Source organism: Schistocerca serialis, chromosome 6, assembly GCF_023864345.2.
Source record: "Schistocerca serialis cubense isolate TAMUIC-IGC-003099 chromosome 6, iqSchSeri2.2, whole genome shotgun sequence".
Lineage (NCBI taxonomy): Eukaryota > Metazoa > Arthropoda > Insecta > Orthoptera > Acrididae > Schistocerca > Schistocerca serialis.
Genome location: NC_064643.1, coordinates 714,837,563 through 714,851,093, shown reverse-complemented (window position 1 = coordinate 714,851,093; position 13,531 = coordinate 714,837,563).

The following is a 13,531-nucleotide window of genomic DNA, read 5'->3' as shown; positions in this document are numbered from 1 at the left end:
TAAAATTACTACACCACGAAGATGACGTGCTACAGACGCGAAATTTAACCGACAGGAAGAAGATGCTGTGATATGCAAATTATAAGCTTTTCAGAGCATTCACACAAGGTTGACGCCGGTGGCGATACCTACAACGCGCAGACATGAGGAAAGTTTCCAACCGATTTCTCATACACAAACAGCAGTTGACCGGCGTTGCCTGGTGAAACGTTGTTGTGAAGCCTCGTGTAAGGAGGAGAAATGCGTACCATCACCTTTCAGACTTTGATAAAGGTCGGATTATAGCCTATCGCGATTGCGGTTTATCGTATCGCGACATTGCTGTTCGCGTTGGTAGAGATCCAATGACTGTTAGCAGATTTTGGAATCGGTGGGTTCAGGAGGGTAATACGGAACGCCGTGCTGGATCCCAACGGCCTCGTATCACTAGCAGTGAGATGACAGGCATCTTATCCATATGCCTGTAGCGCATCGTGCAGCCACGTCTCGATCCCTGAGTCAACAGATGGGGACGTTTGCTAGACAAAAACCATCTGCACGTACAGTTCGACGACGTTTGCAGCAGCATGGACTATCAGGTCGGAGACCATGGCTGCGGTTACCCTTGACGCTGCATCACGGACTGGGGCGCTTGCCATGGTGTACTCAACGACGAACCTCGGTGCACGAATGGCAAAACATCATTTTCTCGGATGAATCCAGGTTCTGTTTACAGCATCATGATGGTCGCCTCCGTGTTTGGCGACATCGCGGTGAACGCACATTGGAAGCGTGTATTCGTCATCGCCATACTGGCGTATCACCCAGCGTGATGGTATGGGGTGCCATTGGTTACACGTCTCGGTCACCTCTTGTTCGCATTGACGGCACTTTGAACAGTGGACGTTACATTTCAGATGTGTTACGACCCATGGCTCTACCCTTCATTCGATCCCTGCGAAACCCTACATTTCAGCAGGATAATGCACGACCGCATGTTGCAGTTCCTGTACGGGCCTTTCTGGATACAGAGAATGTTCGACTGCTTCCCTGGCCAGCACATTCTCCACCAACTGAAAACGTCTGGTCAATGGTGGCCGAGCAACTGGCTCGTCACAATACGCCAGTCACTAGTCTTGATGAACTGTTGAAGCTGCATGGGCAACTGTACCTGTACACGCCACCCAAGCTCCGTTTGACTCAATCCCCAGGCGTATCAAGGCGGTTATTACGGCCAGAGATTGTTGTTCTGGGTACTGATTTCTCAGGATCTATGCACCCAAATTGCGTGAAAATGTAATCACATGTCAGTTGTAGTATAATATATTCGTCCAATGAATACCCGTTTATCATCTGCATTTCTTCTTGGTGTAGCAATTTTAATGGGAAATAGTGTAAATTGATGGTAACTCAACGAATATATCGGGTGATTCTAAAAGAGACAACAGAGAAACTGTGAAAGATAGAAACACATTGCATATGTCACTGGGTAGAGGAAGGTTCAAAGTTTTATGTTCGCACAGACACTGTACAGCACACTCAACGTGATGATTATGCGTTGCTCGAGAAACATGTAAGCGGTAGTCCATTTCATTCCACACACAAATCAAAGCCCCCTGTTTTTTGAATCGACAGCTTCACCAATTCCGTTTCTCAGATCTATCTGTGGGACAAAGACTCTCTATGTTTTTATGCACCTCACAGAAACAAACCGCAAGGTCTGGTGACCCTGCAGGCCGATAGCAATGAACAAGGTCTTGTTGTCCACCGCTTGCAATACGTCATGAGGCAGTGTTGTCATAATAACACCGCACCTCAACGTGAAGGCGAGGCGGGGCGCCATCTTGCATAAAAATGAAATCATTGGGATCTTCATGAAGTTGAGGAAACAAACAGTTTTGCAGCATGTCCAGCTGTGACAGTCCTGTCACAGTTTCCTCCGCAAAAGAGAAAGGTTCACAAACTTTGTGAGCAGAAACGGCACAAAACTCATTCATATTCAGTGAGTCTATTTCGTGCTCGATGACGACGCCAGGATTTTGTGATCCTCAAATTCTTAAGTATTCAGTTTACTCGGTAGAAGGAACGTCGATGAGTCCGAAAAGATGAGTCGATAGGAAAAAGTGTCGTATGCCATATTCTGGAGAACTGAAATGCGAAATTCTTACCTTCTGTTATGGTCGCCAGGACGCAGTCGCTGCAGTAGCTGCAACTTGTAAGACTCCCTATCCAGGAGTCGTTTCACAATACGACACACTGTTGTTTGAGGAAGAAGTCCCTGGCTTGCCCGTCTTCAGAACTTCCGAGGGCGCAGAGTGAGAACCCATCTCGGATATACACGACATTTGCGTCAGACGTGCGTCGCCGACAGTGCTCTTCCCTCTGTACAGTGGTGGAAATATTTATTGCATCATCGTGAATTACTTCGTCTTTCGCAGCAGTTTGCTTCAGGTTATACCCGTTCCATTGTTGCTAAACTTATATTCTTGCCTTAATAAAAATGTTCAAATGTGTGCGAAATCTTATGGGACTTAACTGCTAAGGTCATCAGTCCCAAAGCTTACACACTACTTAAATTAAATTATCCTATGGATAAACACACGCACCCATGCTCGCAGGAGGACTCGAACCTCCGCCGGGACCCGCCGCACAGTCTATGACTGCAGCGCATTAGACCGCTCGGCTACTTGCCTCAATAATCTGACTTCTTCACGCATGTTTTCCAGCAATACACAACTCTTTGTTGTCGTCGTTTGGTTTTACAATGAAACCAGTGTTTATACTGCCATTTTAATTTGAGACTTTGCAGTGACAAGATGGGCAGGTCAGTTGAATTAACGTCAGAAACGAAAGTTGCTATACTTGTTTATTCGTCTGTTGGCGTCAGCACCAGAGAGATAAGCGTCTAAGACAGGATTTAATCAGTCTACGATTTCGAGGTTACTGAAAAAATACAGGAAAATAGGAAATGCTGATCGTGAGAAAGGAAGATGTCGGCAAAGGGCGTCTACTGCCAAACAGGACAGCGTATTGTATAGCCTTTCAATCAACAATCGTCGCCTGTCATCAACTGAACTAAAGCGAGACTGGGAAGAAATGTGCGACATCCCAGTAACCGGCAGAATTGTAAGAAGTAGACTACTGGAGGCTGGACTCTCAGCCCATCGTCCTAGAAGGAAGCCTTTATTGACCAAGGTAATGCGACAACAGTGACTGCAATGGGCAAAGGCACATGCGACATGGACACCAGAGATGTGGAGCAAAGTAATCTTTTCAGACGAGTCCAAATTTAATGTGCATGGCTCAGATGGAAAAGTGTTCGTGCGTCGAAGAAAAGGTGAAGAATTTTTGCCATCATGCATAACATACAGTCAAACACCCACAAGGACAGATGGTCTGGGGGTGCATTTCCAGTCATGGAGTAGGCCGTCTGGACTTCATTAATGGCACTGTCAACTGCCAACCATTAGAGACCAGTTGGGAGATGTTTCCAATTGCCTTTTTCAGGATGACTCCGCTTCTTGCCTTAGAGCTTTGAAGGTGAGTCCTATGACTAATATTTGTACCAAACACCAAGCAGATTACTTTCTTGGTTAATTATCACGTACTTCTACATTTCAGGTATAATCTTTCCTTCGACAAAACGGGGTTCGATTATTAGAGTGGCCTGGAAACAGCCCTGATCTCAATCTTATTGAGAACTGTTAGAAGGTTATGGGAAACGCTGTCACCAAAAAGAAGCCACGGAATAAACGGGAGCTGTTGGAGACCCTTGTGCGTGTGTGGTTTCATGAACTGAGTGAAGAGTACATTAAAAAGTTAATTCTTTCAATGCCTTCACGATGCCAAGCGGTGATTAAGGCGTGTGGTGGAGCAACAAGATATTAAATGCTACAGTGTGTTCATATGAGGCAATGCAAACACTAAAATACATCAGTGTTATGTTACAACCTTAATATGCAGTGTTTCTTTCAACATTAGTATTCATATTTCAGAATAGCAAACAGAATAGCTGACATATCCAATTCCACTCATTTTTCAAGAAAGTGTTAAATTATAAAAAAAAAAAAAACATTTTTATAGAAACAAAAATGAAGAATAGAAACAAATTGACAAAAATTATTGTGTATATTCATTTCTAATAGAAATCAAGAGAAATCAGGCAAATTTAGTCCAGTTATTCAAAGATTGTAACAAAAATTGTTAATTGTAAGAGGTGATGCAATAAACATTTCCACCACTGTATATGCAACCAACTTCCAAGAATTCTGTATGCCAGATCATAAATCTGAATCGACGGCAGAATTCGCGTTGCCCTTGAACAACGGATTGACTTTGCCCAAATTCCAGCACACAAAATGATTTCTCTTGTGGTGTAGCCGCCATCTTGCTACAAACAAACGACAGCGCAGCTCTGTCAAAACTTTGACCCTTCCTCTATTCAGTGATATGTGAGATGTATTTCTACCTTTTATAGTTTGTCTGTGACAAACAGATGAAATCTGTTCTTTCTCGTTGAATCGCCCTAGCCTTACAATGTGCCGAATACTTTGTAGGTAAAATCTTTACGTCGCCATCATCATCCCCATTACTATCTTCAGCATCATAATTTTCAGACTGGTTTTCCCCGCGAATGGTGCACAATATCCTGCCACACCTACTTCGTATTAAAAGTGTATTTATCCTGGAGCTGTTCCATTCTCAGTCCTCTACTCTCAGCGACTTTCTTCACTGATTCTTCGTTTCCTTTTCATTTCTCTGTTTACGAGAGCGTTTGTTATCGTGGTGCTCTTTATGCTGCTTACATGGCCATTTCACTGGAGTTTACGGCTGATAGCGCTACAAGTACTTACACACTTTGCAAGCCACTGTGCAGTACCCGGTTCAGGGTACTTCTTACCAGTATAAGCCGCTTTGTGTCCTATTTCACTCACTAATGGAGAGAGAAGAGTGTGTATATACCTCTGTAAACACTTTAATCTCTCTTATCTTATTCTCATGGTGCGTGCGTGGCACACACGATGAAGGCTGTAAAAATGTAGCTCAGTCTACCTCGAATCCATTTCTTTAAATTTGCTCAGGAGGGTTTGGCGAAAACAACTTCGCCTTTCTCCCAACGGTTCACGTTTAAGTTACATGACGAGCGTCGTTGCACTTCTGTGTGGATCACGTCGCCTAGTTAACATCCTACCAGACGTTCCTGAGGTTTTTCAACGTCTCCTCCTCTAGTCGAAGGGTTGGAGGAGCACTCCCGCCCAAAAGTTCGCTCTAGAGCCTGCCTTGATGTACAGGGCGTCCCAGGAGGAGTGGTCAGTATTCAGGGATATGGCAGAAACGATCATTCGAAGCAAAGAAGTCTAGTAAACATGGACTCTAAAATCCATAACTTAAGAACTACGAGCACTTCTTCGTCTTCGATGCCTTTAAGCCAGTCTCTTCTACTACAAGCTCTTTACTTTCCGTATTTTTGGAGGATGTAGTATGGACCAAAACAAGACAAAATGGTTTGTAAACACGGGCCCTGAAATGAATACCCTAAGAGTTATGAGCAATGTTGATCTTCGCTACTGTGTAATTTATCCGTTCTACGGAGCAAGTCCTCTTGTCTCTTTACGTTTGCATTTTAGGGCCCATGTTTACTAGACGATTTTTTTCTTGTTTTCGTCCATAACACCTCCACTCAAAATACGGAAAGCAAAGAGCTTGCAGCAGAAAAGATTTGTTTCACAGTATCGAAGATGAAGAAGTGCTCATAGTCCTCAATGTATCCATTTTAGAGCCCATGTTAACTACACAGTTCCTGTCACATCCCTGGTTATCGGCCACACATCCTGGGACACCCCGTGTGCACGGCGCTTTCCCAGAACACTCCCAGGTAGCATCGGCCATCTCTACTGCTAAATTGACATGTTTGAGCCGTGGTAAAATTTGCTGTTTTGAAGAGCGCGTCGCAGCGCGTGGTATAAAGCAGTCGCCCTCCATTTCTGGCGGTGGCGCCGCTGTGGCAATCGCAGCTTTGGTGTCTCCCTCTGGTGGGAAAGGGGAAAGGTTGCCTGTTCACGTGCATTTAAGGGGCGCTATGAGCACGCCAGTCCACCATGTCCCAACCCACCACCACTATCATTTTCACCTCTCCCTCCACTGCTCCAACCACCATCAAATGGAGCTCATCCTCCACCCCACTTCCCGTCCTTCCTTCTCTCCCTGTCTCCCTGTCCACCCCACCCCTGCGCCACTTTCGGCTGTAACCACCCCCAACTCCTCCTCCCCTATCACTGTCGCCCCATCGACAGCTACTGACTTTCCGCCGCTCCCTGCACCGCCTCCGATGAGCTCCAAGCCAGCACGGATCTCTGCTCGACGTTCCACAGTCTCTGTGACACCCACGCCCCCTCCGTCTGTGTCATCCGCTGCTCAGGGTGGTCCTGCCCCCCCGCCATCTCCCCCTGCAACTCATACCCCTGCCCCCTCTCCACCTGGTCATGGCCACGAAACCTTCAAAGCGCCCAAATGTTGACCCTTCCCCCGCAGTCTCCTTAAAAAAAACCCCAATCCCCGTGACCCACCCACCCCTATGGACGCGGCCCCGACCCCCGCCCCTGCCACGCCTGCCACCCACACCTTTGTCCTCTCCCATCCTGACCCTCAATTCCTTGATGCCCGCTCCCTCACCCTCGCCATCCGGAAATACTACCCCACTGCCCCCATCTCCCAACTGATTCCTCGCAAGGACTCGGTCCTCATAAAATCCCCCAGTGCTTCCTTCCACACCAATCTCCTCTCCCGCATGCCCCGTATCCAATTTGGCCAACATGCAGCCCTCACCCCCTACCACACCCCGTCCTCTCCCCGTCAGCCTCAACCTCCCCGACGTCCGCCAACCTTCACCGCTGTGATCACGAAGCATAGCCCCGTGATCACGGAGGCTGAGGTGTTGGCGGAACTCAGCTCCCGGCTCGACACTGAAATCCGCTCAGCCTGTTGCATCTTCAATGATGCCGGGCCGACTTTTCTCATGTGGATATTCACCGAATCCTCCTCCTCCATTGACCGCCTCCTCACCGAGGGAGCCCTCATCTACAATCAGCGCCATAAGGTGGACCCCTCCTGTCCCCCAGTCCAATCCTACCGCTGCCAACGCTGTCTCACCTACAACGACCACGTTACCTCTGCCTGCAAGAACCCTCCTACTTGTCCCCACTGCAAAGCCTCACACTTCCTCAGGAATTGCCGCAACCTCACCTCTCCCCCCTCCTGCAACACTTGCGACGAACCACATCCTACCTACTCCTCGAAGTGTAAAGCGAAACCTCCACCAGTCACCCCTGAGCTTACCGTCCCCATCCGTCCTGTTGATGACCCCATCCACCCCAACAACTCGCTCCGCCCTCCCCCTACTGCCGAGGACATCATCCGTTTCACCACCATTGTGCTCCAAAACATCCACCCCTTCCAGCGCTCACACACTCTTTCCCAAATCGCCCTCGCTGCCCGTTCCATCTTCCATCTTACCACCTATGCCACATATTCCCACAACCAGGCCCACTTCACCTTCACCCCCCTCACCACCCTCGTCTAACTCTCCCCTCCCATGGTACAACAACCCTACCGTATCCTGTGCCACAACATTCGCTCCCTGCCCACCCACAAACTCCTCTTCCTCCACACCCTCCGTCAGCACCGCATGGATGCCTTCGTCCTAAATGAAACCTTCCTTCAACCCCGTCTCTCCATATCCACGGCTCCTTACACCCTACACCGCACCGATAATCCGTACCCTCTGGCGCGTGGCGGAGTTGCTATAGGTCACCTCAAGCACCTCCCTGTCCGGCCCCAACCTTTCCTTAACAATCCTGCAGAGCATCTCACCCTCAGCCTCTTCTTCCCCACCCTTACCATCACCTGTGCCACCATTTATGTCCGCCCTCGTACCCCCATCCCATACGATTTCCTGGCCCACATTGACTGCACCTTCTCCACCTAAGTGATTGCCGCCGACCTCAATATCCACAGCTGGGATCCTGCTGACCTCCAGCGGTGGCATCAGTTTCTCACCACTCTCCAGGGCGACCTGGTTCCCCTGCCTCAGCACACCCGACCCGAATCCAACACCACTCCTGATGTGGTCCTTGCCTCTCCCAACCTCCTTGGGCGCATCACCGCAGATGTCCTTGACCTCATTGGCAGTGACCATGCTCCTGTTCTCCTCACTATCTCTAATGGTCGCCATCCCCACAACGCTCCCCACCCTGACGTCCCTCCTAAACTTGTCCATGATTACTCCTGTGCCAACTGGGATGCCTACCGGGACTCCATCCACACCCAGGTTGACGGCCACGACCTTACCCTCCAATCTCCTGATGACATCTCTCGCACTGCTGCCTTCCTGCACCAGACCTTGTCTGACGCCGTCGCCACCCATATCCCCACGAAAGCCATCCACCCTCACCGCCCCGCCCTGCCTCCACAGGCCGTCCTTCTGCTTCAAGAGTCCCGCCGCCTCTACCGCTCTTTTCTCCGCACTCGTGACCGGGATACACTTACCCGCCACCGGCAATTACAACGACACATCCGCAACCTGCTTACTGCGAATAAATGCAGTGCCTGGCGCCAGACATGTACACACCTCAACACCACGCTCCCCATAAACTCTTCCAAGTATTGGTCTGCTTTCCACCGCCTTACTGGGACCTGCCCCACCCCCCAGTACCCTCTCCTCCTTAACGACCGTCTCTTTCCTGACAACCTTAGTAAGGCCAACCACTTTGCCTCCCACCTCTCTGATGTTTTTTCCATCCCCGATGATCCCCACTTTGATTATTCCCTCTTCCCTGATTTCATGGACCGTACGAATACCTCTGTTCCTCCCCTTGCTCCTAGCTTCCAGTACTTGGGCCACACCCCACCATCTGAACTTAACACTCTCATCACTACACAGGACATCAGCCTCACACTCCGCACTAAACGCAACACTGCTCCCGGCCACGACTGTGTTACCTACCGCCACCTCAAACACTGCCCTCCCTCCTTCCTTTCACTCCTTGCCACCCTCTACAATGTCATCCTTGCCACTGGCTTCTATCCTGACCTGTGGAAAACCTCCCGTATCCTGATGTTCTCCAAACCCAACAAGCCTCCATCTGATGCCTCTTCCTATCGTCCTATCTGTCTCACATCGGTGTTCAGCAAGCTCTTGGAATCCATCACCACCTCCACCAACACCACCTCCTCCTAAACACCCTCCAGTACACCTCTTGCAATATGCTAATGACACCGCATTCCTCGCCCTCTCTCCTACCCTCCAACGGTCCCAACGCCTTCTCCAGACTCACCTTGACCTTTTTGCTGCATGGTGTAACCAGTGGCTCCTGAAACTCAATCCTTCCAAGACCCAGGCAACCATCGTAGGTCGTACCACTCGCTCCTTCCGGCTCCTGGATTTCTCCCTTACTGTTTGTGCACGTCCTGTCCGCCTCACCCCCACCCTCACCTACCTTGGCCTCACCATTGACCGTCACCTCACCTGGATCCCTCATCTCCGCTCCATCTAATCCAAAGCCCACAACCACCTCCGACTCCTCAAACTCCTCTCTGGCCGGACGTGGGGGTTGCACCCCTCTACCATCCTCCACACCTATAAATCCTTAATCCGTCCCATCCTCTGTTATGCCAGTCCTGCCTGGATATCTGCCCCCCCCCCCCAAATTCTATAAGTCCCTCCAGATTCTTGAGCGTCATGCGCTTCGCCTCGCCTTCCGAATACGCCTCCCGTCCCCCACGCGGATCCTCTATGATCTCATTCCTTTCCCCCATCTGCTCCTATTCCACGAACATATCCGCATCCTTTACACCTCCCCCCCTGGTTGCTCCTCTCCTCTCCCATCCCCGCCCCTGCCACGTCTTCCCCATTGTGTCCCCCCTACCCTCCATCTCTACACCCTACATCTCCTTTCCCAAGGTGGCTTCCGTCAGCTCCCCCTCCCGGATGATGCCCTCTCTCCCTCCATTTATCCCTCCTATCAACTCTGATCCTCACTCCCCCTCCTTTCCTCTGTCCTTTCCCTGGGCTCCCTCTTCCCCCCCCCCCTTCCATCCTGTTTTCTCCCCACTAAACCTCTCCCAACCTCCCTTCTCCCCCCCCAAGTCCTTTGGTATTCCCCTCCTCTGCCTACCCCACTCCCTGTCGCGTCTGCCCCCACCCCTCTTATGGGTCCTCCTCCTCCATCAGCTCCTATCCCGGTTCTCCTCTTCGCTTTTTCTCTCCTTTCCCCCCTTTTTTTGTTTTCCCATCATCTGTCCAGTTTCCCCCCACCTGCTCTCGGCTGTGGTGTGTCGCATTTGCCAACTTTTTCGTGCAGTGTTCCAGTGACTATTCAGTGTTGTTCGTCTTTCTCGTGTTGCGAACGGACACCATGCTGTCGCTAGGTGTGCATTTTATGTCTTTTGCGAACAGAATCCAGACTGTCGCCGTGTTTTTTTAATTGTCTGTTTATTGTTTTACCTGTCTGCTTCGTATGTATTTTATTAGCTACATCGTCCCTCTGTTCTTTGTTTTAAGTTCCACGATTTCTTTTCGCCATGTTACTCTTTAAGCCTCCGATTTTATCGCCTGTTTTTATTATTTATTCTCTTCATATTTCTCATAAAGTCTGTAGGCTGAAGAGCGGCATGCTAAGCTGCTGCCAGCCCGTCCCCCTTCGAGGGGAATTGAAATTCAATAAAGAAAAAAAAAAAAAAAACACGCTAGTCGGTCAGTTGGTCAGCCGGGACAGTGTGGGCAGTCAGTCAGTGTCTGTCTGTCGTCCGGAGTGCTAGTATGTGTTAGGCCGCCAGTCTGCTCGAATTTTTTCAGGCAATGGTCATTGGCGGTTGGATCGATCGGTTGGTCGGTCGCGCACTGAGACACAAGATGACTTGTCCGTCTTGAGCGTAGGTGCATGTGAGGTCGCCACGTCAGTCCAGTGGGCCGCGCCCTATAGCGAGGGGTAGTGGCTTCGCGGCTGACACGAGAGCAACAGGAGTGAACCCACGACATCGGTGTGGCCGGCGCGAGCTGCGATGCCGTGAGACAGGAGATCGGCGCGCCTTCCTGCGTCCGTTGAAGCGGCTGGCAGCGGACGGTTCGGGAGAGCGTTTTGGGGGTGCTGCGCCAGGTCTACGCCAGACATCGCAGTTTATTAGAAGTTAAGTGATTCGTGATATGTTGTTTCATTTACTTGTTAAATTCTACTTGTTTTCTTGGTCAGTCTCTCGTTCCCAGCTTGCTGCCGGAGTGGCCGTGCGGTTCTAGGCGCTACGGTCGGGAACCGAGCGACCGCTACGGTCGCAGGTTCGAACCCTACCTCGGGCATGGATGTGTGTGATGTCCTTAGGTTAGTTAGGTTTAATTAGTTCTAAGTTCTAGGCGACTGATGACCTCAGAAGTTAAGCCGCATAGTGCTCAGAGCCATTTGAACCATTTATCCCAGCTTGATCGTCTGTCTCCCGTCAGCATTTGTTGGGCAGTTAGTGTCTGTCTGTCTGTCGGTCTGCCGTACGTTAATAGCTGCCTCTGTCATGTTTGTCGGATTCGGCGTTAACGAATTTATTGCTTGAAGTGTAACGGCCGAATTCCTGAAATATGTTGTAAGCTTGCCTATCATCTTGAGATGCGCTATATGTGTAATGTAGAGCATGTTAGGCCAAACTTGTATATTTTATGTAAGACTGCATTTCATGGGTTTTTATTTAAATGATCATTTTAGTATATAATGTTGCCACCCTTCCACCGTAAGACCTTTCTTTTTTAAAATCAAGTTGCACCTTCGGTGGCAAGTTAATATTTTAATGTTAGTGTTTTGGCCCATCTCCATCCCTCCTACGGGGTGCATAGTTTATGTGTTTGTGTGAGTTTTAAAATTTTTAGTTTAAAGTAATCTGGTGTGTTGCAGATTTGCACTAGTGTAGTCTTTCAGAGGTTATTGTGAGCGGTCGTGACTACGGCCGTGTCAAAAGGGAGCAGCAAGGTTCTCAGCCCGAAAGCTCATACTGTCAAAAATTCTTTCTGGCTCTGAATAAATTGTAACTTGATATTTAGAGGGTGATTTCTGATTATAATTTTCAATATGTTTCTAAAAGAAATGTTTCCATTTGTTGAAAGAGATTTGATTTGTTTTTATCAGTTACCCACTGGCAATTGCTTCCACGCTCACATAGTGTGATTAAATGTGTTAATGTTCTTGATGAATCGCTAGTAAATAAAGTAAATTCTTAAGAAAGAAGGTTTTCAAAGTAAATTCACGATTCAATGTTGCTTCCATTCCTCATAGCTTCTTATTATTACAAGTACGTATTTATTTGAAGGCACAGGTAAGGCTTGCCACTAACCTTATCCTGCTACCAACTGCGGCAGGTTCACAAGGAACTTAATAATACTGAGCACGAGAAATATACGTACGTCTTTCCCACATGGAGTCTAGAAACCAAATACCACCTCGTATATGAACATGGTGGGAGCTGAAAAGGTGGCTTTGCCCTTGAACACTTGAGTGGCTGATATATTTTCATTTTAAGGTATAATTATTTTACACAAATAAATATCCTTCTAAAGTGGTATCTGTAAATGTAAAGTTCCATATTTCCATTCTCACGAAACCTGTAAACAGAACTTTAAATTATTACTACATCATAGAAAAACACACAGCCATAACTGTTTATAGACTATATACAGGGTGGTCCATTGATCGTGACCGCTACTGATGTGCGGATTAGCCGCGACAGCAGCTAAAACAACTACTTGGGCATCATAATTTGTTGCAGGTCGTGGGTGACGTTTCACATGTAGCTGAACACTTCCTGTTTCCTTAAATAACGTACCTATCCGGCGAACGACCCGGACACTTGGATGATGTCCAGGATACCGAGCAGCATACATAGCATACACCCGTTGGGCATTTTGATCACAATAGCCATACATCAACACAGTATCGACCTTGTCGGCAATTGGTAAACGGTCAATTTTAACATTGGTAATGTATCACGAAGCAAATACCGTCCGCACTGACAGAATGTTACGTGATACCACGTACTTATACGTTTGTGACTATTACAGCGCCATCTATCACAAAGCGAAAAAAGTGGTCCAACTAAAACATTCATATTTCTTTACGTACTACACGAATATGTAATAAAAATGGGGGATCCTATTTAAAAAACGCAGTTGATATCCGTTTCACCTATGGCAGCGCCATCTAGCGGGCCAACCATAACGCTATCTGGTCTCCCGTTCAAGTTAGACAAGTTTCTTTCCTTATAGTTTTTACGATATATATATATATATATATATATATATATATATATATATATATATATATATATATATATATATATATACCATTTCATACACATACATGCAGATCACAGATAACACAAAAATACGTTCAACAGTTGGCAATAACACTCGATCTTTGGCAATAAAATTCGACAGTTAGCAACACCAACCAAACCAAAACATCAAAAAAGCTGTTCAGTTCCTAGTGCTCCGAAGTCTGAAAAACAAAATTTGAAATGGCAA